The sequence below is a fragment of the Ahaetulla prasina genome, chromosome 2 (genome assembly GCF_028640845.1).
Source record: "Ahaetulla prasina isolate Xishuangbanna chromosome 2, ASM2864084v1, whole genome shotgun sequence".
Classification (NCBI taxonomy): domain Eukaryota; kingdom Metazoa; phylum Chordata; class Lepidosauria; order Squamata; family Colubridae; genus Ahaetulla; species Ahaetulla prasina.
Genome location: NC_080540.1, coordinates 56,472,316 through 56,495,990, shown reverse-complemented (window position 1 = coordinate 56,495,990; position 23,675 = coordinate 56,472,316). Strand labels below are relative to the sequence as shown.

The 23,675-nt window shown below is 38.3% G+C and overlaps 1 protein-coding gene and 1 long non-coding RNA gene across 10 annotated transcripts in view; one reads left to right on the top strand and one right to left on the bottom strand.

Moving 5' to 3' along the window:
• Positions 1-719: 719 nt before the first annotated feature.
• On the bottom strand, positions 720-19,647 carry LOC131189951 (uncharacterized). Of its 6 annotated transcripts, none has more exons than XR_009153175.1 (7): positions 19,515-19,647; positions 13,684-15,811; positions 12,574-13,113; positions 6,646-7,556; positions 5,801-5,935; positions 1,565-1,678; positions 720-1,129 (listed from the first exon to the last, which is right to left on the bottom strand). It is a non-coding gene; the product is annotated as an uncharacterized LOC131189951 (long non-coding RNA). The 6 variants fall into 6 exon arrangements; XR_009153174.1 differs by having other exon boundaries at positions 13,684-15,860; positions 19,515-19,639; XR_009153170.1 differs by lacking the exon at positions 19,515-19,647 and adding an exon at positions 19,293-19,383 and having other exon boundaries at positions 13,684-15,860.
• SLC6A6 (solute carrier family 6 member 6) overlaps positions 19,541-23,675 on the top strand; it is a 53,085-nt gene continuing 48,950 nt past the window's right edge. For 2 of the 4 annotated variants that reach the window (XM_058166632.1, XM_058166631.1), the window contains exon 1: positions 19,556-19,712. The gene's annotated coding sequence lies outside the window, so the exon portion shown is untranslated. Of the gene's footprint in view, positions 19,713-23,675 lie in introns of all 4 variants that reach the window. The other 2 variants (XM_058166634.1, XM_058166630.1) reach the window with 2 other exon arrangements.

The window sequence follows — 23,675 nt, the reverse complement described above, 5'->3', positions numbered from 1 at the left end:
ACCCTTATCAACAAACGAGTCCCTAACATAAAGAATGACGCAAGACCCACACTCACGAGTGCCACACAGCATGTCACCACCACACATCCACGCGGAAAGCAGACTCAAACCCACACCGATGATGAAGCATGACCACAGACCAGAAGCCAGACTGCAACTGCATCATTAGCCATTGCAAACCTCTCCAATCCATACATGCAGCAGACTGACACCCACCATGAAGATGTAGCCAAACAACAGCAATGCAGCTCACCAACTCAAATCCCCCTGCAACTCAGACTAACCTGAGCACAACCAAGCCCCCACCCCAAACAGAACACACCCCCATCCAATCAGAGCACAGCCAACCCCACCATCCAATCAGAGCACAGCCAAACTTTCAACCAATCATAACACACCTCCACCCAATCAGAACACAGCCAAGCTCCCAACCAATCAGTTCAAACCCCCACTAGCAGTTAAAAGGAAGAAACAGCTGTGATCACACATTGCTCCTAGAAGCACGAAGCTGTAAACACCAGCCTGAAGATGACGAAAGAGACTTTGTCAAAACGTTGCCAAGACACTTCCAGTTTTACGCGGGAGAATACCCGAATAACCAAAGACCTACTATATATGTATATTACTGTTTAACTTCTTTGCATCATTGCATTAGATTGACATTTTATTTATTTATTTATTTATTTATTAAATTTTTATACCGCCCTTCTCCCGAAGGACTCAGGGAGGTTTACAGCCATGATAAGAAACAACAACAGTATACACATAAAACCATAATTTAAAAAACTTATTATACAAATGGCTGAATTAAAACATTTAGAATAAAACCCCAAATTTTAAAATGTTAAAACATTAAAACTAATTAAAATCCTATTAAAATCCTATGCCAGTCCTGCGTGAACAAACAAATAGGTCTTCAGCTCTCGGCGGAAAGTCCGAAGGTCCGGCAGTTGCCGAAGTCCAGGGGGAAGTTCGTTCCAAAGGGTGGGAGCCCCCACAGAGAAGGCCCTCCCCCTGGGGGCCGCCAGCCGACATTACTTGGCGGACGGCACCCTAAGGAGTCCCTCTCTGTGCGAGCATACAGGTTGGTGGGAGGCATTCGGTAACAGCAGGCGGTCCCGTAAGTACCCTGTAAGTGCATTGCCTGTTAATATTTTTAATACTGAGAAGCAGACTTTCTTCTTTCACCTGCAACAAGAGATTTCTTAAATCCTGCTCAATTCTAGTAATTAAAGTGATATCATCAGTATATCTAAGGTTATTGATGTCTCTCCCAATGATTTTAATTTCAATGTCCACTTCTTCTTGTCAAACACATCTGATGATGTACATAAATTAAATAAGTAAGCCCTATGAACCTTTGGAGTACTCCTTCCCAATTTTGAATTTAATTGCTCCATTTTCTATTCCGAAATGGTTCTTGGACATCATACAAATTATTTAATAGGCAGATGCGGTAGCCCAGCATTACCCTGTTTTAAAGGGCTTTCCTCCATTTGTGGTCTATACAATCAAAAGCCTTAGTATAATTGCTAATGGAAAAATAGATGTCATTTTGGAATACCTTTGCCTTTTTTCATTATCCATTAAAAGTTCATAATATTATCTTGAGTGCCCCTGACTCTTCTGGAAGCTAGGATGAACATCTGGCACTTCTCATTTGATGTTTTGATTAAGTCTAGATTACAAGGAGAGATAAGTGCTATTGGTCAATAATGGGAGCATTCTTTAATCTTGTATTGAAATGTAAAGTGATTTCCTCCCCCCATTTCTTAGCCATTGTTCTTCTTTCTATACCTGCTTACAAATGATAAGGAGCACTTCAAGCTCAATCACTATCCTGCCACAGATAGCTGGTTCACCAAAAAGACAGCAAGCTCCTATTCTGCATAGTTAGATGCAAAAGTTGTCTACAGTTTAGATAGATGCCACAGGGCAAGTGAAGCTAAAATGAACTACAATTTGGTTTCAGAAAAAAATTTATCATGTAATTTACAACTTCTTCACTGCAAAAACATATGGACTACGAATCTTGATCAGGGCAAAGCAATAGATGCAATCTACATAGACTTCTGTAAAGCCTTCGACTCAGTAGTACATGATAAACTTCTCCTAAAACTAAAATCCTATGGCATCTCAGGACCCCTCCACAACTGGATAACAGCTTTCCTGTCAAACAGACAAGTGGACCAACACTCTTCATATTATACATTAATGGTCTCTGTGACCATATTACAAGTAATTGTGTTCTCTTTTCTGACGATGTCAAACTATTTAACACCACCAACAATTCAGCTATCCTCCAAAAAGACCTGGACTTCTTATCTGAATGGTCTAAAACTTGGCAACTCCAAATCTCAACCAGCAAATACTCAGTCTTACATATTGGAAAAAAGAACTTAAACACTAAGTACAAGCTTGATGGACATTACCTTACTGATGACCCCCACCCTGTTAAAGATCTTGGAGTTTTCATATCAAATGATCTAAGTGCCAAAGCCCACTGTAACTACATCGCAAAAAAGGCTTTAAAAGTTGTAAACCTAATCTTGCATAGCTTTTTCTCCAAAAACACTACACTACTAACCAGAGCATATAAAACATTTGCTAGACCAATTCTTGAATGCAGCTCGACTCTTTGGAATCCATACCACATTTCTGACATCAATACAATTGAACGTGTCCAGAAAAATTTTACAAGAAGAGTTCTCCACTCCTCTGAATACAACAAAATACCTTATGCCACCAGACTTGAAATCCTGGCTTTAGAAAATTTAGAACTACGCCACCTTCGACATGACCTGTGTTTAACACACAGAATCATCTATTACAATGTCCTTCCTGTCAAAGACTACTTCAGCTTCAATTGCAACAATACACAAGCACACAATAGATTTAAGCTTAATGTTAACCGCTCCAATCTTGATTGCAGAAAATATGACTTCAGTAACAGAGTTGTTAATACTTGGAATACACTACCTGGTCTCTTCCCCAAATCCCCAAAGCTTCAACCAAAAACTATCTAACATTGACCTCACCCCATTCCTAAGAGGTCTGTAAGGGGCGTGCATAAGAGCACAAACGTGCCTACCGTTCCTGTCCTATTGTTTTCCTTCGTTATATCCAATTATATAGTTATTACGTACTCATATATATGCTTATATATTGTATAATTATTTCATATATATATGAAATATACATATATATTTTATGCTTATATATACTGTGTGACAAAAATAAATAAATAGAACTATTTGGCTGCATTATACAATCCCCTACCACCTCATGCCTGTCACCTATTAGCCAGTTTACTTTTAAACAGGGGTACAACTTTAAAATTGTGTTAAACCCATCTCTAAAAATATGAAGAGCTGATGGGCACTGGGGGAAGGAGAAGGAAGACCGTGCAATGCTTTGCACAACCATCTCTCATACACTGGGCTCACTGCCTAATAAACACCTGACAGACATCTGGGATATTGTTCTGAAGTATCACTCCCATCTACTATATTGCATAACCCATTCCCATATGCTGGGCATCTGAAGTAACTGGTAGCAGAGTTGCACAGTGTGGCCTTTTGCCTTCTCTCTGCATGGTTCGCTCCCTCTGTGGTAGGGCCCTTTTCACTTCACATTGTTTGAAGACTCATTAAAGGAGACCCATCCCTAAACACTGTTTAAACCATAAATACGTAAGCTTCCTTTGGAGACTCTTCTTCTGAATCAAAAGATCTCAGCTACAGAAAGCTGCCGCGTTATTTGGTCTGTCAGCACTACCCTGTTTTCAGCTACAGCCAGGTGCTTTTTTTTTTTTTTGATCATATGAGTTTTTGTCAGGATCATCTTATTAGTCCCCCAACAGCTGTGTCTGGAACATTATATAACGTGGATTCCCTGAAAATACCACCAGAAGAACTTAATACCAGCTACGGCCTGGGGGAGTGGGAGGGATCAGAGTTTCTGTAATGTTTTTGTGTTAACTTTGGAAGAAGAATATTGTAAAAGAATTTGGGAAGGGGAAACAGGGTGAAACTAAATCCACCAGGAAAAAATGCTATTGCGAGAATTTTAGAGTCACATTTGTGACAATGATAACCACCAGTTACAAAGCCGAAAAGAAAAAAAAAATCTTTTCTAGAATGGGAAAACTATACTCTGGCTAAGAAAATTACAGTATGGTTCAAAGAAAAGAAGGTTCTTTGTGTTCTAAGAAGGTTCTAAATTCATTGCGACAGAAAGTTATGCTGCCCAAGGAAAAGCACAGCCCTCTTTAATTTCAATGCAATTCTTTTGCAGGAGACTTTTTTTTTTTGATGTATTACACCTTCAGATCACTCTAAAAATGACCTTGCAAATACTGTGGCTTTTGCACAATGTGGTCCAGGGGAGAATGTCCTCTTTTCTCAAACATTTCCTGTTTCAGATCTGCTGACTGATACTTGGTCTGTTCTATGGCTTCTTTCCTTTCCTTTCTATGTTTAATCTTCTTGATTAAATCCCTAAGTCTTTTGCTCTTGATTTGTATACTATGGAAGGTAAGGATAGAAAACAATGGGGCAGAAAATGCTACCTCTGCGACATGATAGCATGTTTGCATAGTGACCTGAGTTTTGCATAAGGGCTCACAAAACCCCAAGGCAACTTCTCCCAAACATGCAATATGAGGAGCAAGACAGATATGCTGCTGCCTTAAAAATCAATGAATAAAGATGGAAAATACAGAGAGCAGCCAAGGTTCTAATCTTATGCACTTTCCTGAGAGTAAATCCAATAAATGCAGTGGGATTTATTTTTAAACATGCTTAGAACTGAGCTGCAAAAATAAGGAATTGTTAAGCACATAGAGCACGTCACCTAATTATTTCAACTTAATGATGCCAAGGCTTGAATTGGCACTGTTTGCTTGCAGAACAGGTGCTGTATCACTTGAACTGTGATAACTCCCACTACGCTGTTAATCTATTCCATCTTTTTAACTTGCAGGGCAAAAATATTCATTAAAAAGTTCATGTATTTTTTTTTTATTTCTTTCACTTTTGTATAGCTGCCCATTTGCCAGCTCTTTTGGGTGACAATCAACATTTAAACCAGCAAACCTCTCCCCCCCCCACACACATAGATCACATACATACAAGTAGCACATAGGCTAACTGGGTATTTTTGCCCAATGGAATATCATTTTGCTAAGAATCTTTCCTTTAAAGAGTCAGGTAAATAAAAATATCCCCAGTTTAAATAGCAACATACAAACACATCTAATCTCTTCTGTGCGGTTGCTGTTTGTGTATGTATATATAGCTGATTCTTTAAACTTCAGTACATTTTGTCTTCAGTTTCAATCCTCTCTGCAGTGAATCGCTACTGGCTGTTACTTCTGAATTGGTTGTATTCTAAATAATGTAGGTGCTCATTTCCATTTCTTTCTCCATAAAATGCCTATTTGTGAAATAGCAAAACAATATCCAAGCACATGCTGAAATTTAGAATCAAACCAACAATTATTTTTCTTCTTTTGTACTTTGGGGAAATAATGCTAAATTGATTTTAAAAATGGTACAGTATATGCCGTAATGAATGTTAATATGCGGGTGGGAATGTGTATCCAGGGAAGGAAAATGCATATTTTTCTTTCCAGAAAAGGAAAGAGCAATTGATTATGTATAGTGACAGAATTCATGCTAAAGTATTTTAGCTTATAGTTTATCTACAAAACAGTATATTTTTTTTCAGACTCTCCACAGATTAGCTGCTAGAACAGGATTTTAACGGTAGGAAAGATTGTGTGAAGGTTTTTAAATACCTGGTGGTTATTAATTAAGAATATCTCTTAGCAAATGGCAGACTGTTGATGACTTTGTCCAGCTTCAGAAGCTAAAGAGCATCAGGCCTGGCTGGACTGGAACAAAAGATTAACAGAGAATCCCAGGGCTAAGGCCTAGACAGGTGGAAACAATTGGAGGAGAAATCAGTGCCAAACTACTTCTCTATAGCTCCCAAGAAACATGTTTGGACATGTCTATAAAATTACCAGAAGTTTTACTCAACTTGACAAGGGCTACTTTTAAAATTCTTGATTAGAGGAGGCCACCTTTTCTATGATTGCAATGCTAAACTATTTTCACATGGGATTTTGGAATTTGCGGTTCTATGTGTTATAAAAATAAAGCTATTGTAATAGCCTGCTATGCAAACATGACTATCACATTAAGTCATAATACTGTTGATTTTGGAGGAATTACATGTACTATGTACACAGCAATTATGCTTTGTTAACCTGAGTTAGAATTTAGAGCAGGGGTTCTCTTTGTGATACCATAATACAATAATTACATGATTTTATGTGACACTTCAATAAAATAAAAGCAGTAACTTCACTAATGTTCGAACTGGGCAAACAGAACATGTGCTATTTACTTTTAATAATTTTTAATCTCTGTATCAAATGAACCAATGATAGGTCCTAATCATTAGATATAAGCTAAAAGAAAACAAAGCTGTATTTTGAATGGGAAGCAAGCTCATTTATTTTTGCAATAATTCCTGGAAATCCAAAGCTTCATTTTGTAGACCGCTATTAGAATGGAATAGAATTCTTTATTGGCCAAGTGTGATTGGACACACAAGGAATTTGTCTTCGGTACTCACCAACTCAGGAGTAAGGATGTTTCTCCGTCTTAAACTAGTTTTTCTAAAACTGCTCCTAAAATACAGTAGCTTGCAAAATGCCGCAGACTTTAAGTTGCTTTTCCACACAGAGCACTATGCTGGATGGAAAAGAGAAAATAGACAGTGAGGTTTTATTCAATGGGACTTCTTGGGAAGAGATTCCTTTCCCTGTTCTTGCAATTTCCACCCCATTGCTCTTTCACAGCTTTCCGCCTTTTCTCTCCCTCCAATCAATCCTCTCTGAGAAGTGAGCATCAAGTCACAAATGGTCAGAGCTCTGCTTAGAAAACTTGTGGCCTCCAGGCATGATGATTCCTCCTTTGAAAAGCAAAGCCCACGTGTTAGAGAGAGAGAGAGAGAGAGAGAGAGAGAGAGAGAGAGAGAACATTCTAGTCTCATGCATGGCTCTGGAACTGTGTGTTAGGGAGCACTTAGATTACTTTAGCAGCAGTCTGGCAAGCCTGCTCAAAAAGGATTGAGAGGAAAGCATCATTTATGTCCATTATTTTGCAACCTCTTTGGGAGTCTTGGCTTGGATTTTGAGAACAGCTGGTTTAAGGTGTTTGTCCTTTGGAGTTACAAATATTAAGGTGCCTTCCGAAAAAATGTGGGTCAGTCTACCCTGCTTCTTAGTCTTTCTTACCCCAAGCAGGGATATAATATTTAGTGAAGAGAATTGTATGCATCCCTAAAAAGTATCATGATCTTCTCTTTCTTATTGGAGAAGCTGTTTGTGGACTGAATTAAGTACTGACTTTCCATAAGCATGTGCAGGGATTAGTGAGATTACTCCTACTGATAAAGCCATCATAAAAGCCAGCAAGTCCAAATTATTGTTTGCAGCAGGCATCATTCTCAGTAAGGGAATGTTGTGGATGCAGGGCTTCAGCCTGAAACAGGAGATGGGAAAACAATTTATTTCTCAGTGCTATTCAGCTAAAAAATATGGTTCTGCTTTAGTTTTCTCACCCCCCTCCCCCAAAAAAAGAAACAAGCCAAACCAGAATGTGAACTTCACATTCAGCCTAAATATCTTTTTAAAACCAAATCTAAATTGATAGCTGAACCATATTTCATGGAAACAGGATCTGATTTGTGTGTGTGTGTGTGTGTGTGTGTGCATTCAAATCAGCCTTGACTCCTGGTAACTGCCTGGACAAGTCCCTGCAGTTTTCTTGTGGAGGATTTTCAGAAGCGGTTGTCCTTACCTTCTTCTTAGGGCTAAAAGAAAGTGACTGGTTCAGTGCTTTAAATCATTAGATCTCCCAGTTTTGGTTTTAGTACCATATTTATCTGAAGGGAAGGTGATGGTGAAAATGACATTCCCAAAGAAAAATACATAAGAAAATAAAAATTATAAACTCTGTTTCCCCACTTTGTGAACCTCAGATCGCCAATACTGTCTGAAATCAATCTAACAGGTTATATGCATGGGCTACCCGTTTTCATATATCTATTTCTGCATATCTATCTTCCCAAAACCCAGGAGCAAGGCTAGGATAATCGAACATACAACTACTGATGAAAGTAAATTACTTATAATAGGGTCACAATTTCCCATCTATGCATACCAGCTATTCTGTTTCACTCTGAGAAGATTCACACCTGCTCACACCACACACACAGAAACACACACACAACCTTCCTTTCATTAAAAAAAAAGCCAAACCGTAAAAGAACAGGATGGATGAAGGGAGAATGGAAGGAATAGCTATACTTAAAAAGGAAGCAAGAGAAGATAAGGAGCAAATAAAGGGAAGAGCTAATTGGACAAGAATGGAAAGGAAAAAGGGAGTTGCTTTTAGGCACTGAGAAAAAGGGTTTAACTTTGCTAGGCAAGCAGCCCTCCAGAATAATTGCTCATCTTCAAGATAATCTTCAAAAGCTTGCAAGGTCATTTGCTTCCTTTTCTCACTCCTTTATTTTCAAAGGCTTCCTTTATTCTTATCTTGTGTGAGTTTTCTTTTCATGCATGGTGACTTCATCAATTCGCTGGTAATTATTTAGGGGAAAAAGATCCCAGCCTTCCAATATTTTGATAGGCAGGGAAACTTGGCTTCTACATTACAGAAGTATTTCTTTCTACAGTATCTGTCTGAATATCTTGCACTTAAATTCAGTAGAGAACCCTGCATTTTCATATTATAATAGGGTAGAAAAATTCTATCCTTTTCTTATTGCATCCATAATTTTAAATATGTCATTATTCCTATCTCTGCTTTCCTGCCTACTTTCTAAACTTGAAATTTTTACCTATGCTAATATTATACTATCCTATGTACAGAATCGTATTTTGCCTTTCACCATTTTCCCCATGTGGTTATATTGTTTGTTTACAGTATGTATCAAACACAAATCAAATATTTTTTTGTCCTCTAGTCACAATGTATGCACATGAGCAAAGCATTTTCAGCTGAGGACAAGGGCACTGTAGTTTTGCACAAAGTGCCAGAAATATGAATACTTGCACAAAGTGATGAATTTTTTTGTGCCATAGATGCGTTGCTAAAAATACAGTCCTGGCATAATGTGATGTTCTTAGTGTGTTTTCCTTCCAGCGTTTCCTCCAACCCTTTCAATAACAATAGATTAATAAAGCAGAAAGCTTGGAGATCTTTTAATACAACACTCTGTGCAGGGTAGGTTTCCACACCATCCATGACAAATGTCTGCCCAACCTTTGTTTAAAAGCCCTAGTGCTGGAAACAACTGTGACTCCAGGTAGCAAGATAAAGAAATGTCTTACTTTGAGTTTGGATTCACCTCTGTAAAGCTTCACCAGTGGTGAAACCCAATTTTTTTTACTACCGGTTCTGTGAGCATGGCTTGGTGGGCATGGCAGGGGAAGGATACTGCAAAATCCTCATTTCCACCCCACTCTGGGGCCAGCCAGAGGTGGTATTTGCTGGGTCTCCGAACTACTCAAAATTTCCACTGCCGGTTCTCTGAACTGCTCAAAATTTCCGCTATCGGTTCTCCAGAACCTGTAGAAACCTCCTGGATTTCATCCGAGCTTCACCTATTGGTTCTTGTATTGCCCCCAGGAGTTATGGATAATAAATTCACACCCTCTCCCCTTAAATATGTTTTTAATACAATTTTTATTAAAAGGGTTAAAAGCAAAAATAAAACTAATACAAACTAGATTAGTCTAAAGAAAATAATAGAAGAAGTTGGAAGTGCAGTTAATTTTACCCCAAAAACTGGGGTAAACTGGGGACTCAGTATAAGCCGAGGAGGGAAATGAGGCAGCTACGGTCAGGAAAGCCTCCTCCTCAGCCGAGAAGGCTGGCGGCTCCCGCCCGCCTCTCACTGCACCGCAGGGCTTCGCTAATGCAAAAGCCCGCCAAGTTTGCACCATCCGGTATAATGTGAAAAGAAGAAAAAAACCTCTCCCCTTAAATATGTTTTTAATACAATTTTTATTAAAAGCAAAAATAAAACTAATACAAACTAGGTTAGTCTAAAGAAAATAATAGAAGAAGTTGGAAGTGCAGTTAAAAAAAAAAGAAGGAAGTAGGGGGAAAAAAGGAAAGATATAAAAGTATAAAGTAATAGCTTCTGATATTCCTCACAGCAGTTGTAAGGACAATTATATCTTAACCTTTTCTGTAAAGTTATATCGTGACTCTCTTCTTTTTATAATCCATCCTGTCTAATTATGAAAACCATAAATTGCAAGTTCATTTCTTTTTCATTTTTATGCATAACCAATTTTCAGCCACCAATAAATGAATATTGGCCTTTCTTTAATCAAAGAAGTCAGTTTATAGATTTGAGATAATTTGTCTAGCACAATGTATCCAAGATACATTATTTTATAAAAATTATTTTTATAATCAAGTGTTTTTCCATTGATCTACCTGTATGTCATAACCACAATCCTTAGTCTACTTTATCAGACATTCTTTAACTTGTTCTTCCTCCATTTCAAATTTCAGCAAAAGTTTATACATTTTAGCAATTACATGTTCATTGTGGGTGCACAGTTGTACTTCAAATTGTATCTTACTTTACTCTATAGTATATACCATGAATCTTTTTATCTATTTTGAATCTTTTTGATAACTCTATAAAGGGGGATGACTTGACCCTTCTGCTATTAGTTTTTCTCTTGATTTAATCTCATATTCCCATTGATGATTTCCAATAATTCCTGATATATTATATCTTTGTCTCTACCTGCCTTTCTCTTCTGTGGAATGCTTATTGTACTGAGAACCAAAGAGATGTTTCAAGCCCACTCTGGGTTTATTATCTGTTCCCTATTCTCAATATGGCATATCTATTACAATGATTTTTAAAATTTATCTACTAATAAAATGATTCTAATTTTATCATACTATAAATATCTTGCCATCTGGTTGTGACCTTCTAACTTAAAAGTCTCTTGTTTCACACCACCATCCATTCTTTCATCCAAACCAATCTCCAAAATACAACTTCAATCCGGTAAATCCTGTCTGCCTCTTTCCTTTGCATCCTATAATGCCTTATATTTAACTTGTAGTTGCCTCTGTAAAAGGTTAATTTTCTTTCCTGTTCTCTTTCCTGGAGGATTTTTTTTATTCATCCTTTTTTTAGTTTCATCCAAAATTATTTACATTTTCTTTTTAAGTTCATTATTAAGTTAGATAAAATGTCCTCTTAACAGAACGTTCACTTTCATCCTAAATAATTCTTACTTTCTTGCCTTTATTATTTTCAAAAAAATTATTTGAATTCCTTTTAGCAATCTTCCACTATCGTTTCCTTTTGTAACAAAATTTCATTCAATCTGCACCCAAGAGCCATTTTTCTTTTTAAAAGTTAAAGCCATTGGATTGTGATTTGAAAACGTGTTTGATAATGTCTCTACTTTATGAACATTAGTAGCCAGAGTTTCAAAAATCCAAATTTTTATCTATTCTTGAAAAAGATATGTCTTTTAGAAAAATAGGCATATTCCTTTCAGTCAGCATTTTTATATCTCCATACATGAACACACTCTAAACTATTAATTAAACAAAAAACGATCTGTGGTAGTTTATATTTTTAATATTTTTCTCAGAAATTCTAACTTTTTGTGCAGAAAGTATCCCACTCCAATCTCCCAGGAGACACCAATTTTCATATGGAAACTCCAATAATTTGTCCAGAACGTTGTGGCCTTACACAATGTAAGCCGCCCTGAGTCTTCGGAGAAGGGCGGGATATAAATGTAAATAAATTTAAAAAAACTTCTTTATAAAATGCTGTTTTATCTACATCTGGGACATAAATTCCCAAAATCGAAGTCTTAATCCTGTGTAGATTAACTTCCACCCTAATGTATCTGCCATGATCATCAGTCAATGTAAGTTTTTAATATAGCTGAGGATTTACAGTATGTATAAAATAACTCTGTTTTTTCATTCCCGCTGAAATAAATTGTTCATCTAGATTTTTGTCACTTGAAAATGATTTCATATCATTTTTCCTAATATTCATTTCTTGAAAGCAAATCACATCATTTTAACTTTTTCAAATAATAATAAAAAATATCATTTGAGAAGCATTTCCTTCATTTATATTCCACATTAAGCATTTATAATTCATAGTTACACCAAGGTTTTAGAAAAGTCAATAGCTATAGTTCCCAATATGGAATCATATTGAATGTCTTATTGTATCTGTTGCGGCTTTTGTTTAGTCATAAGTGTCATGGTCACTTCTATTTGTAGTTACTCCAATTCTTCTTTAAAATTTCCCCCAAAATCCCTTATTTTCTGCACAGAGTTCAATCTGGTTAAAAATAAAACTAGCCCTTCCACTAAATGGAATCTTCTGTTTTAAGTTTGTCTGTTAGAGGAAAAATACTCTTTTCTCTTATTTAGTATTCAACTGGAATGTCCGTAAGTACAATTACATCTCAATTAACTTAATTACCTCTAGTTCCTGGTTGGTCATTTGGCTTTTTATTTTAGCAGGCTTTTAATTGGATGAAGGGATGGATAAATATTTGCTATATTTTTAAGGAACTTGAAATACCTGAGGAGAAAAATGAAGTGAAGAATAATGAACAAGGAAAACCACATCATTTTACCAAGTAATAAGTATTAAGCAGGAGAATTTTGATTAAATTCAGAATGCAGGATGTAAAAAGAACAAATGTATTTTATAGGCAGGAACTTGTTTAAAATCTCTCTCTCTCTCATCTGTAATGGTTGAACCTGGATTCATCCCAGAGGTACATTTGCTAGCAGATTTAGGACTGATTCAAATACCGGTAATGTTTTTTGTGTGTGCAAAGCATATTTCATTTGTAGGATTGGCTGCCCAAGAGATCTTGATGGTCACCACAATTAATTTAAAAGTAGACTAGAAAAAAATCAAGAAAGGAAAGTCTTTGTTGGCTTTTAGAATGTTTGTGTCTGAAAGAATCCCAAAACAACAATTGTAAGAGCACCAAGGAGAAGCAGGTATTGCCTAGCCCTAGAGGTTGCCAAGAAGATAAGAAAAATCTGATTAGATCAATCCAAAGTCTACAGTACATAGTTTAGCATTTTGTTCCTAGTCAATTTTATTTAGAAGCATAGAAGCAGGAAAACTCAAATGAGAATAGTTTCCCCCAGCCAACAATGTTTCTATTAATACCAGACTTTTTAATGGCTTATTCAGCAAACCATTATTAAGTAGACCATGGCTTAGTGTAATATGATTTATAATAAACTCTGGTTTAATGAATGTTGGCTTACAAACTTTCAAGCTGAGATTCCCATTTTTGAGAGACAGCTTGAGAGTGATATTTTTAAGTGAAAAAGATCAGAATGAAGGACTGGGAGAAGCCAAGACAAAAACTAAATTTAACATAAATTAGCAAATCAAAAATTATTCTCTAGGTATCTGACAATTACTTCATTTTTTCACAATTCGCTAACAATTTGTTAGCAGGAGATTGGAAATCACATACAACCTCACAACCTGTGTACCCCAGCTTAATAAAACCATCTGCAAGTAAAAAAGGGGATATACATAAATGTTTCCATGGCTCCTTACTTGCTAGTCTATACAAGAGCATTATTGAGAAAACTTCTCAAAGATGAGAATGTTCATATCTGTTGCTTGTTAAATGTTTCAGTGTTCCAACTATGAGATATCTACAGAATTGGCAGTGTAGGAAGCAGCATTTTAGGGGTTCTATTACAAATCAATCTGGCTTAGTAATTTCTATGGGAAGCATCTCTCCAGGGTTTGAGGTAGATTTTCTCAGTCTTACTTATAGGCCTCAAGAGATTGAGCCATGAGCGCATTCATTAAGCTAGAAATCTCTTCCTGCTGCTGGCCTTCCAGATATTGTTCAACTTCAGTTTGCGCCAGCTATAGCCAGCATAACAATGGTGATGGATGAGCATCAGCTGCTCATCCATGCTCTAGAGAATCAAAAGAAACGTAATTAATTAGTTATTACTTAGTCCTGTTAAGCTGCTGTCTTTGAAATCTAAAAATTCTATTGGCTTACAGTCCAAGGACAATTTAACCAGATGCTTGGTGTGTCTGTACACACACACAAAAGTTCAAACAGAAAGCGATTGTGGTGAAGAGGAAAGATTTATCATTACAAATATTATAAGGAATAAGGTAAAGGTGTCTAATTATTATGTTAAGCAGAGTTCATCAAATGGTACCTAGCGCAATCCTTTGAGTGCTACCTTTGTAACCTTAGGCTAAAATCTTTGTAAAACCAGAAATAATTAATGTGCTGGGCCCACTTCCAAGCGAGATGAATCTTCATGTTGACCTGTAAACAATTGCAGTTTGAATTAAACAATAACTATTGATAGCTTAGAACAATGTTTTGAGAAAACTGCTTATACTTACCCATGGAAACTACTCCCCTGAGTCAAATCAATTTACTGGAAATTCCTAAATTAAAAATATGGATGTTTTTTTAAAATATAATTTGAGAATTATTAGTGATCTGCTCTCACCACCAAAGGCCAATGTGTAGCCTTTCGAAAAATATTCACATGATGCAAATGTTTTTAATCGGGTCTTTTCAAACAAAAGCCTTCTTTTTGTGATAACTCAGGTTACAGTACTGTTATGTAATTCCTGCAGTGATGTTCATTTTTGTTTAATATTTTCACATTGACTCTAATTTTTCTCCCACCCCCTCCATTGCAATAAAGAGAGAAAAAGGAAAAATAAAAACAGAGAAAGTTTTTTTGGGGCACCCAGATACTTTGTGTTCATTCAGTTCCTGGTTGGTGATAATTTCAATTATCCTTTTTTGGCTGAAGTGCATCAAGTACTAAATTGTATATTATTGTATATTTGTTTTCATCTTTTTCTCAACAGTGGATTATTATTTCCTTATAGTGTTAAAAAGAATCTTATTTTGTTAGACATTTTATCCTTTCTCAGCAGAGTTTTCAAATATTTGGAAGTCAACATGTGGATAAAATACCCAATAAAACAATAAAAATGAAAAGTGAATACCCAATTAGTTTACCGTAGTAACAAATAAGTTAATTTCATGTGCATCAATATGATTTAATTTAATTTTATACAGAAATATATTAGCATTTTGATGGCTCTAATAAAAAGACAGCATTGTACTGGAGGTATATAGCTAAGGGACTTTATTTAACAAATGCTAATCTAATGTTTAAATATACTCTACATATTCTAAATAATAAAAAAGATAAACAAGGTTTCCCAATCAAAATTCCACTTTTTTTATTTTTAATTTCTTCAACAGATTTGGTAGATGTGGAAGTCAAACTGAAAGATTCTAACTATATTTTTTCTCTTTTTTCCCTTTCATAATTTAAGCCTTCCAGAGTCTTAATGCCTAACATAATTACATTCTACTTGAGCCTTTTATAATAAAGCAAAACAAACAAAAACCCCAACAACAAATTATGCTATTAGAATTGGGCACTATCTTAGAGCACTCTGGATAGAAAATAATAATGGGACCAAGCAATGGCCAAAGGTTGGCCAACATCTCTTTTTCGAAACAGAGAGATATGCATAAGAATTAGGCTAAATAAGTCTTACCTGAAGAAAGCCCGGTTGGTTTAGTAGTTAAGGTATCAAGCTAGAAGCTATTCTAGTCCCACCTTAGGCATGAAGCCAGCTGGATGACCTTGGGTCAGTCACTCCGTCACTCAGTCTCAGACTGAGGAAGAAGACAATACAAAACCACTTCTGTAATCTTGCCAGGAAAACTGCAGGGATTTGTCAAGACAGTCGCCAGAAATAATAATAATAATAATAATAATAATAATAATAATAATAATAATAATAATAATAATAATAATAATAATAATAATAATAGACTCAGAAGCACAGAAAAAAAACACCTTATCTTATTACTCATTATTGCATTTATACTCCATCTTTCCTTTGGGTGTTGAAATTGCCCGCCCTCTTGCCACCTTTTCCCACAACATCCACCTGAGGGGTAGACTATGCTGAGAGAGAGTACTCTTTTTTACTTGGCCCAAGTTATGTGACTGAGGGGGATTTAAACCTGCATCTCCCTAGTCCTAGTCCTGTACCTGAACCCCTACATCACACTCTTCGCACAGAATTCAAACCATATTCTACAGAGGAATTATTGAGTCTGTCATCTGCACCTCTATTACTGTCTGATTTGGTTCTGCAACCCAACAAGACAGACACAGACTTCAGAGGATAATTAGAACTGCAGAAAAAACAATGACTACCAACCTGCCTTCCATTGAGGACCTGTATACTGCATGAGTCAAAAAGAGGGCTGTGAAAATATTTACAGACCCCTCACATCCTGGACATAAACTGTTTCAACTCCTACCCTCAAAACGATGCTATAGAGCACTGCACACCAGAAGAACTAGACACAAGAAGTTTTTCCCCGAACGCCATCACTCTGCTAAACAAATAATTCCCCCAACACTGTCAAACTAATTACTAAGTCTGCATTACTATTAATCTTCTCATCGTTCCTCTCACCCATCTCCTCCCACTTATGGCTGAATGGCCGTAACCTTGTTATTGGTAAACCTTAAGATTTATATTGACTGTTTCCCTATGACTATCATTAAGTGTTGTACCTTAGAATTCTTGATGAAGGTATCTTTTCTTTTATGTACACCGAGAGCATATGCACCAAGACAAATTCCTTGTGTGTCCAATCACACTTGGCCAATAAAGAATTCTATTCTATTATATTTGATTATATAAGAGCTCACTGAGGTAACAATCAATATACTCACGTGAGGAGGATTTTTTAAAATATGGACTTAAACATCGACCTTAAGGTTCATATTAGAATATTATAGGACTGTTGTAACTACTTTTGTTTAATAAAACAAAGACTACTAATATTCTGTCACCCAAGAACAATCATAATTATTACTACTTTACTAATCAGCTCCATTATGTGCTGCCAGTTTTAAAACATAATATTATCTTGCACACATTTGTTGCCCAGTGCCAACTTTTTTTAGTCCAGTATACTGGATTCAACAGGACACAAGATAACCTAAACTAAAACAGTAGTTACCCAGTTATTGCTATCAAGATATACAACGGTCATTTTGCCCAATATATACTTCATGGTAGGATTTGTTAGCTTATGGAATATTTCAGAGGGCTTAAGAGCTAATGTTTTAGATAAGAGTTGGAATCAAAGGTTTGTCTCTTTTTTCTACTGGATTCAGTTATAGCTCTACAATGTATTTACAAGACAAGAGTGTCTTCCACCCCATACTTTCTGATCTTGATTTCAGCTTCAACTTTCTCAGGATCACATGCTCCAAACCAACTTTCCCCAATCTAATATCTTTGAAATTGAACTCTGAAGGATTAGGGGTGGGCACCTGGTTGTGGAATATCTGTTCTTCTCAAAGAACACATCTGTACTCATTCTCTAAATCACACACACAATGCTAACAGGATTAACAGATGTCCCCTATTTCACTCGTTGATGGACCACAAGGACGGATGGTGAAGTGAGATTCCAAACAAGGCTTTTGTTTTATTTGCATCCTGTCTTTATTATTTTTACAAATAACTCAAGGAGGCAAACATATCCAACACACCCTCCTCCTCCTATTGTACCCACAACACAAATCCTGTGAGGTGGGTTGGGCTAAGAGTGTGACTTGCCCAAAGTCACCCAGCTGGCTTTCATGGCAAAGGTGGAACATAAACACATGATCCCCTGCTTTCTAGCTTGGTGCTTCAACCACTAGACCAGTGATAGCTAACTTTTTCCGGACTGAGTGCCCAAACCATGCCTGAACCCCCAAAATGCAATGCATGCGCGAGCACACTCCCCCCACATGCGCAGCAGAGACCCGAAGACCAGCTGGCTGGCGGAAGGCACACGCACGTGGGACCTGGCTCTTGTGCCCACAGAGGGCGCTATGTGCACCTCTGGCACACATGCCATAGGTTTGCTATCACTAGACCCTCAGATTTTCATGTGAGAGGACACATTTCATGCCTATAGGCAACTCACCCTCTGACCCAGAACCCTCCATTCAGACTTTTGGGTGGACTACAGTTGCTGTACTTGTAAAAGGTTTTAGCTGATTAGATATTCCTGACAATTTCACAGATTGTAGAACTGACCATGGTATTGAAAACAATCACCAGGGCTCCACATTCCAGGTGAAACTTGTGACTCCAAATTCCTTTTTCGTACTGCTGTTACAGAAAGCCAGCTTGCTGCAAGGCACCAGTCTAGGAAATGGGAGAACATGAGTTCTATTCCCACCTTAGCTATGAAGCCAGCTGGGTGACTTTGGGCCAGTCACTCAGTCTCAGCCCTTAGGAAGAAGGCAAAGAACCTCACCAAGAAAACAAAACAAAACAAAACAAAACTGTAGTGACTTATCCAGGCAGTCTCCAGGAGTAAGACTAACTCAAGGTATCAAAATAATAATGCTAATAACGCATGCTACTAATAGGTAAATAAATGTTGCCTGTGATTCTTCTGCCTTTCAACAAACAGCCTTCCTATGCCCAACCCCAACCAGCCTTTCAATCTTACAACAACCTGAGAAGGTAGCACAAGCCAAAAAGTAGCCTTTTGCCGAATAGGAAAGATTAGAAAGCAGCCAATAACCGAAAAGTTGAGCCTTCTTTTAACGGTCCAACTGTCCACTCATGTGACCAAGCCGGAAAGAAGAGTACAGTATCGAAAGCTGAGCTAAACATTGGAAGGCACGAAGGGGAATTACAACAGGCGTTGTAAACAACGCGAAGGGGCAACCCTGGATTTACAGGCACCAACGCTCTTTCTTTTTTCCATGCTAAACATCACGATTTTTTTCCCCGGTCCGGTCCGAGTCGAGCGGAAAGCAGAAAAGGAGGACGAAAAGCCTCCAGCGAGGCTAGACCAGAGACGCCATCTCGTGCCAAGGGCCTCGTGCTTCCAACTCTTCCCCTCCGAGGGGGGAGTCAAGAGGTCGGGCGAAGTCGCGTTCCTGTCTCACTCCGAGAAGAAAAGAAAGTCCCTTCTGGGCTCCCTAATCCTCTCCCCCCATCCCTCCCTTTGCTTAATGAGGACGAGGGGAAAGTTTCCCGCCTCCTGGCACATGCTGGAGCCTTTGGCTCCCCTTTCCCGCTTCCCGACGGCGGCGGGGGCTTAGCCAGGCAGCTGTTCCCACCTCCTCGTGCCTGGCAGCCCCTCTCCGCCCCTCGCAGCTCTCCGGGCCGCCTGCCAGCCGAGGCTTCCCGCCCTCCCTGCGTGCCTGTGTCTCCGCCGAGCTGAGGGAAACTGGCCCCTCCTTTTACCCACGTCGACCCCTCCCTCTCTGCCTCCTCCCTCCACCCGCCACTCCCCCCCCTCCCCGCCAAAGCCGAAGCGGAGCTGGTGTTTTTCCACTCACCAGGATGGGTGATGCTCAGCGCTCGCTCATTAGAGAACAGACACGAGAGGTCAGGAAGAAAGCGCTTATAAATTACCGTTTCTTCCTCCCCGTTGCTGTTAGTCTGCCTTGCCGCTCACGCCGAAGCACATAAGGACGGAGGCAGAGGACGCCAAGACGCTGGACAGCTACCTGGTCGGAAAAGAGCAGCTGCTACAGGTACCCAAGGCGGGTTTTTGGTCTTTTGGAAGGGGAGAGAAAGCGAGCCTGACCACTGCCGCCGCCTCGCCTTCTCGCCCTCCTTTCGGGCAACCAGGAACAAAGCAAGGCATATGAGGCGCCCCCCTTCCCCCCCACCCCACCCCACCCCACCACACGTCTTTGTTATTTTCTTCTGTCCAGCACCAGAAGTGGGGTTTAAAAACAAAAAACCCAAAAACCCTAACCAACCTCCATTAAGGAATGGTGTTTTCCCCCAACCCCACCCCACCCCTTCTTTGTACCGGGTTCCCCAAATGATCCCTTTCCTTCCATTGCCCGCCTTTGCTTCCTCGCGCCTGCCTTTCGCTCTGCACTTTCCCCGCGCCTTGTTTCCGAGCGATTCCTGTCCCCCTTTCCACCCCTCTTTCCCCCCCCCCCTTCTCTCTTATTAGAGCATGGCGGTTGCCTTTTGTCTGCGTTTGATAAAATGTGCGGCCACGGGCACCTTTCTGGTAAAGCCGGGGGCTTTTTTTTAATTTATTTTTTTTATTTTTTTGCCCAGCTGGGTTCTTTCCTTATCGTCTCCGGCGGTCAACCTCCGATACCTTACGTGCACTTTGAAATAACACACATACACGCGCGCGCGCGCACGCACACACACACACACAAGCACAGAAAGATATTGCACAGGGAGGGTTGAAGTGGCATTAGCCACTTGTGTGGCAACGCTTTCCGTCTGATTTCTTTTCGTTCGTGCGGTGGGGTGGTGGTTTTTTTTTCTTCCTCCCTCCTTCCTCCTCCCTTTACATCTGCGAGCAAGTGCTCGCCTTTTTCCCCGCCGCCCTCCTCGCGCTTCTTCCTCCGCGCGACGTGCGATTGAATTTTATCGAAGCACGCGGCTCGTCTTCAAAAAAAAAAAAAGAAAAGAAAAAAGAAAGAAAGAAAGAAAGAAAGAAAGAAAGAAAAGGGGAAAAAAAGCGAGGCAGCGGACGCCAGTTAGAAAATTCGAACGCGAGCATTCGCTACCTCCGCGGCGCATCTTTTAATAGCTCTCTTGCGAATTCGTTCATTCATTATTATTTTTTTCCCGGAGGGGAGAGGCATCTAAAAGAACCGCCCTTGGGTATTCTTAGAAACTTTGGTGGCAAGAACTGAGTCTCGGACGTGCTTCGGGGTAAAATAAAAGTGATCCCGAATTTGCCTCGCTTCTTCCTGGAATCAGAAGCCAGCCTTCGAAGGGGGTTAAAAAAAATATTCGTTCGTTTCTAACCAGATTAACAAAAGGGAAGTGGACCGACTTTTCGACAGGGCTTTGTCTAAATTTCCGTATAAGAACCTAAAGAGGAAACAGCTTAGCGTGTCTACTTGGATCGGCAGATGGCATGTTGGGCACGTTATCATTTTTCGTCTTTTTATACCTTTTGCTTAACTGGAGAGCAAAGGTGATCGTTACCTATCCAACGCGTTTTTGAAATAAGGAAAACAAAATCCGGAGCTAATGGTTGGAAAACGTTTGTCTGGTTTTAAAAAAAAACAGTATTACTGTTGTAGTAATACTACATACACCCTTGGTAGCTCAGTAGAACTTCCAAATCATTACTTTTGAGATTATTGGGGTTTTTTGCATTAAAAAGGGTGAGAGAGGTGTGTTCGTTGGAAAAAAAAACCAGTTTTGCTGATAATGGCTTTTGTAATCTGGAGTTGCTAACGTTCTGTAATCTTTTAAAATGGTGTTTCACATGAACCAGGTGAATACACACACACACACACACTCATGTATAATGTTTAATTTTAGGGGGGGGGAGAACCCTACACATTATTCTAGGTCAAATCTTTGTGTCCTTGGGACATGATCCAGTATATATAGCTTTGTATTTGTGTTTGAGTGGGTAAAATGATTCCAATAGAAGAACTCAGAAGGGTCTGTTGGAAATGTTTATCTGTAGACATTGCTTGGAATATAACAACAGAATATATAACAACAGAAAAAATATGTTTACATCATATTTGAGATCAGAGGGTCATATACTATGATAACGCTGCCACTTGCTTAAGTTAAGTGCTAAAAGTGAAAACGGTTGAGAGAAAGTCTTTAATATTAGCAGCAGTAAACACATTTTGTCTGCTTTTGATATTTGATTATTCTTTTATCTGCTTTAAGTATTGATTAAAAAAAATTGGCTGCCTCTTCAAGTTTTCCATGACTCTTCTAGTCATAATCTATTCTGGTCCCCAAGGTCTCCCTTTTTCATTTTCCTTTACCACCTTCGTCTTCTGTAATTTATCACTCAGAAGTGATATTATTTATTAGCCTTCAAAATCAGCCCTAATATTTGACATCCTATCCTGTAGGGGGCAGCAGTAGGAGTAAGGCAAAGATACTGTTATATTTTACTACAATAACACACAGAGAGAAGAAAGAAAAAAAAATGTGTTGGTCCCAAAAATTATCAAGGCATGTTCTAGTATGGCAATTAAAGCATAGTTTGAGAAATCCCTTTGTTTTATGGATGGAAATGCATGTTTTAGTAGTTGGCATAACAAACATTATATGTATGCATTCCTGGAATGGAGATTTAGGAAGTGAACAAATGATCAGAAATACTTGTTTATGAGTTGGTCATGAATTTAATAATTAGGGACATTGTTGGTATTCAAGCTGAAAAGAAAATCTGATATACTTAAGGGTAACATAATTTTGTTCCCCCCACCCATGTTAGAATAGAATATATTCATTTTTTTAGCCCACCCCTCCTCTTTTTTATGTGGGAGAAGAATGAGCTTTTGAAGTAGGAGTGGCTAAATAATATGTTTTTAATAATAGCACCTCTGAACATAACCAACCTTATGATCAGGGCAAAGTTCACAATGCAGAGAAGACATGTAATTTGATATTTTCACTTTTAATGGAGCTTCGTTTTTATTAAAATGAAGTTTGAAGGATTATCAGTGGGATCAGTGAAGGAGTGTAGCAGAATTAGATGTTTATCCCTTTCCCATCATACCATTCTTTCCCATTATATAAGGTTTTGAAGTTTGCCCTTTGGGTAGTTGTGAGAGCGAAGTATGCAAATATTTTTATAACATGAGAATTTTCTTCCTCTTTATAAGGCAGTTAAAAGTGTCATAATGTTAGGTAAAATACTAAGATACACTTTGTTTCATGTTCAGCAATATTGTAAAGCTTAGTACTTATGCCACAGCTTGCATGGGCTATGAGAATTTGTAGCACTTTTGAATAGGAGCTTGTTGGAATAGCTATTGAATGTAACTAAAGCCATGCCAGGCTGGCATTTTCTATATTGTGTGGCTGCTGCTCGGCTATTGGCAGAATCATTCTTAGGCACTGGAAGTAGGCTATATCTCTATGAATATGCTACAGTTATCTTCTACTATTTCACTCTGTGTGTATTTGTTGGATACAGTTGAAGTTGGAGTTAAGTGCAAGTAAAGTACATTAAGCTAGAGAAGGCTTTTTTAGAAGAGTTCTGTGTCAATTTTAAACTTGAGTAAACACATTCATACACACACGTGGTGATTATTAGATCATTCTAGTCTAAAAATTTCATTGGATGATTGGCTTGTGTATTTGAATAAATTAGAATTATTTTCTTCTTCTGTAACACATCATAACCCTTATTTGTCTGAGTATTTATTAAAACATTCCATAATCAAAGGATATCCATGACTTTTATCCTCTGTGTATGGAATACCACCTTTTGAAAACAGGTGGCCAGTCCAATTAAGATAGAATGGTATACTTGATGTTGAAAATCCATATCTCCACAGTATTAGAGCTCCATAAAACTGCTTGAAAGTTTGCAAACACCTGTATATATTTATCCACTAACTCTATTGTCATAATACAAGCATTAAGCCTCAGTGGCACAGTGGTTAGAATGCAGCACTGCAGGCTACTTCAGCTCACTGCTAGCTGCACTTTGGCAGTTCAAATCTCACTGGCTTAAGGTTGACTCAGCC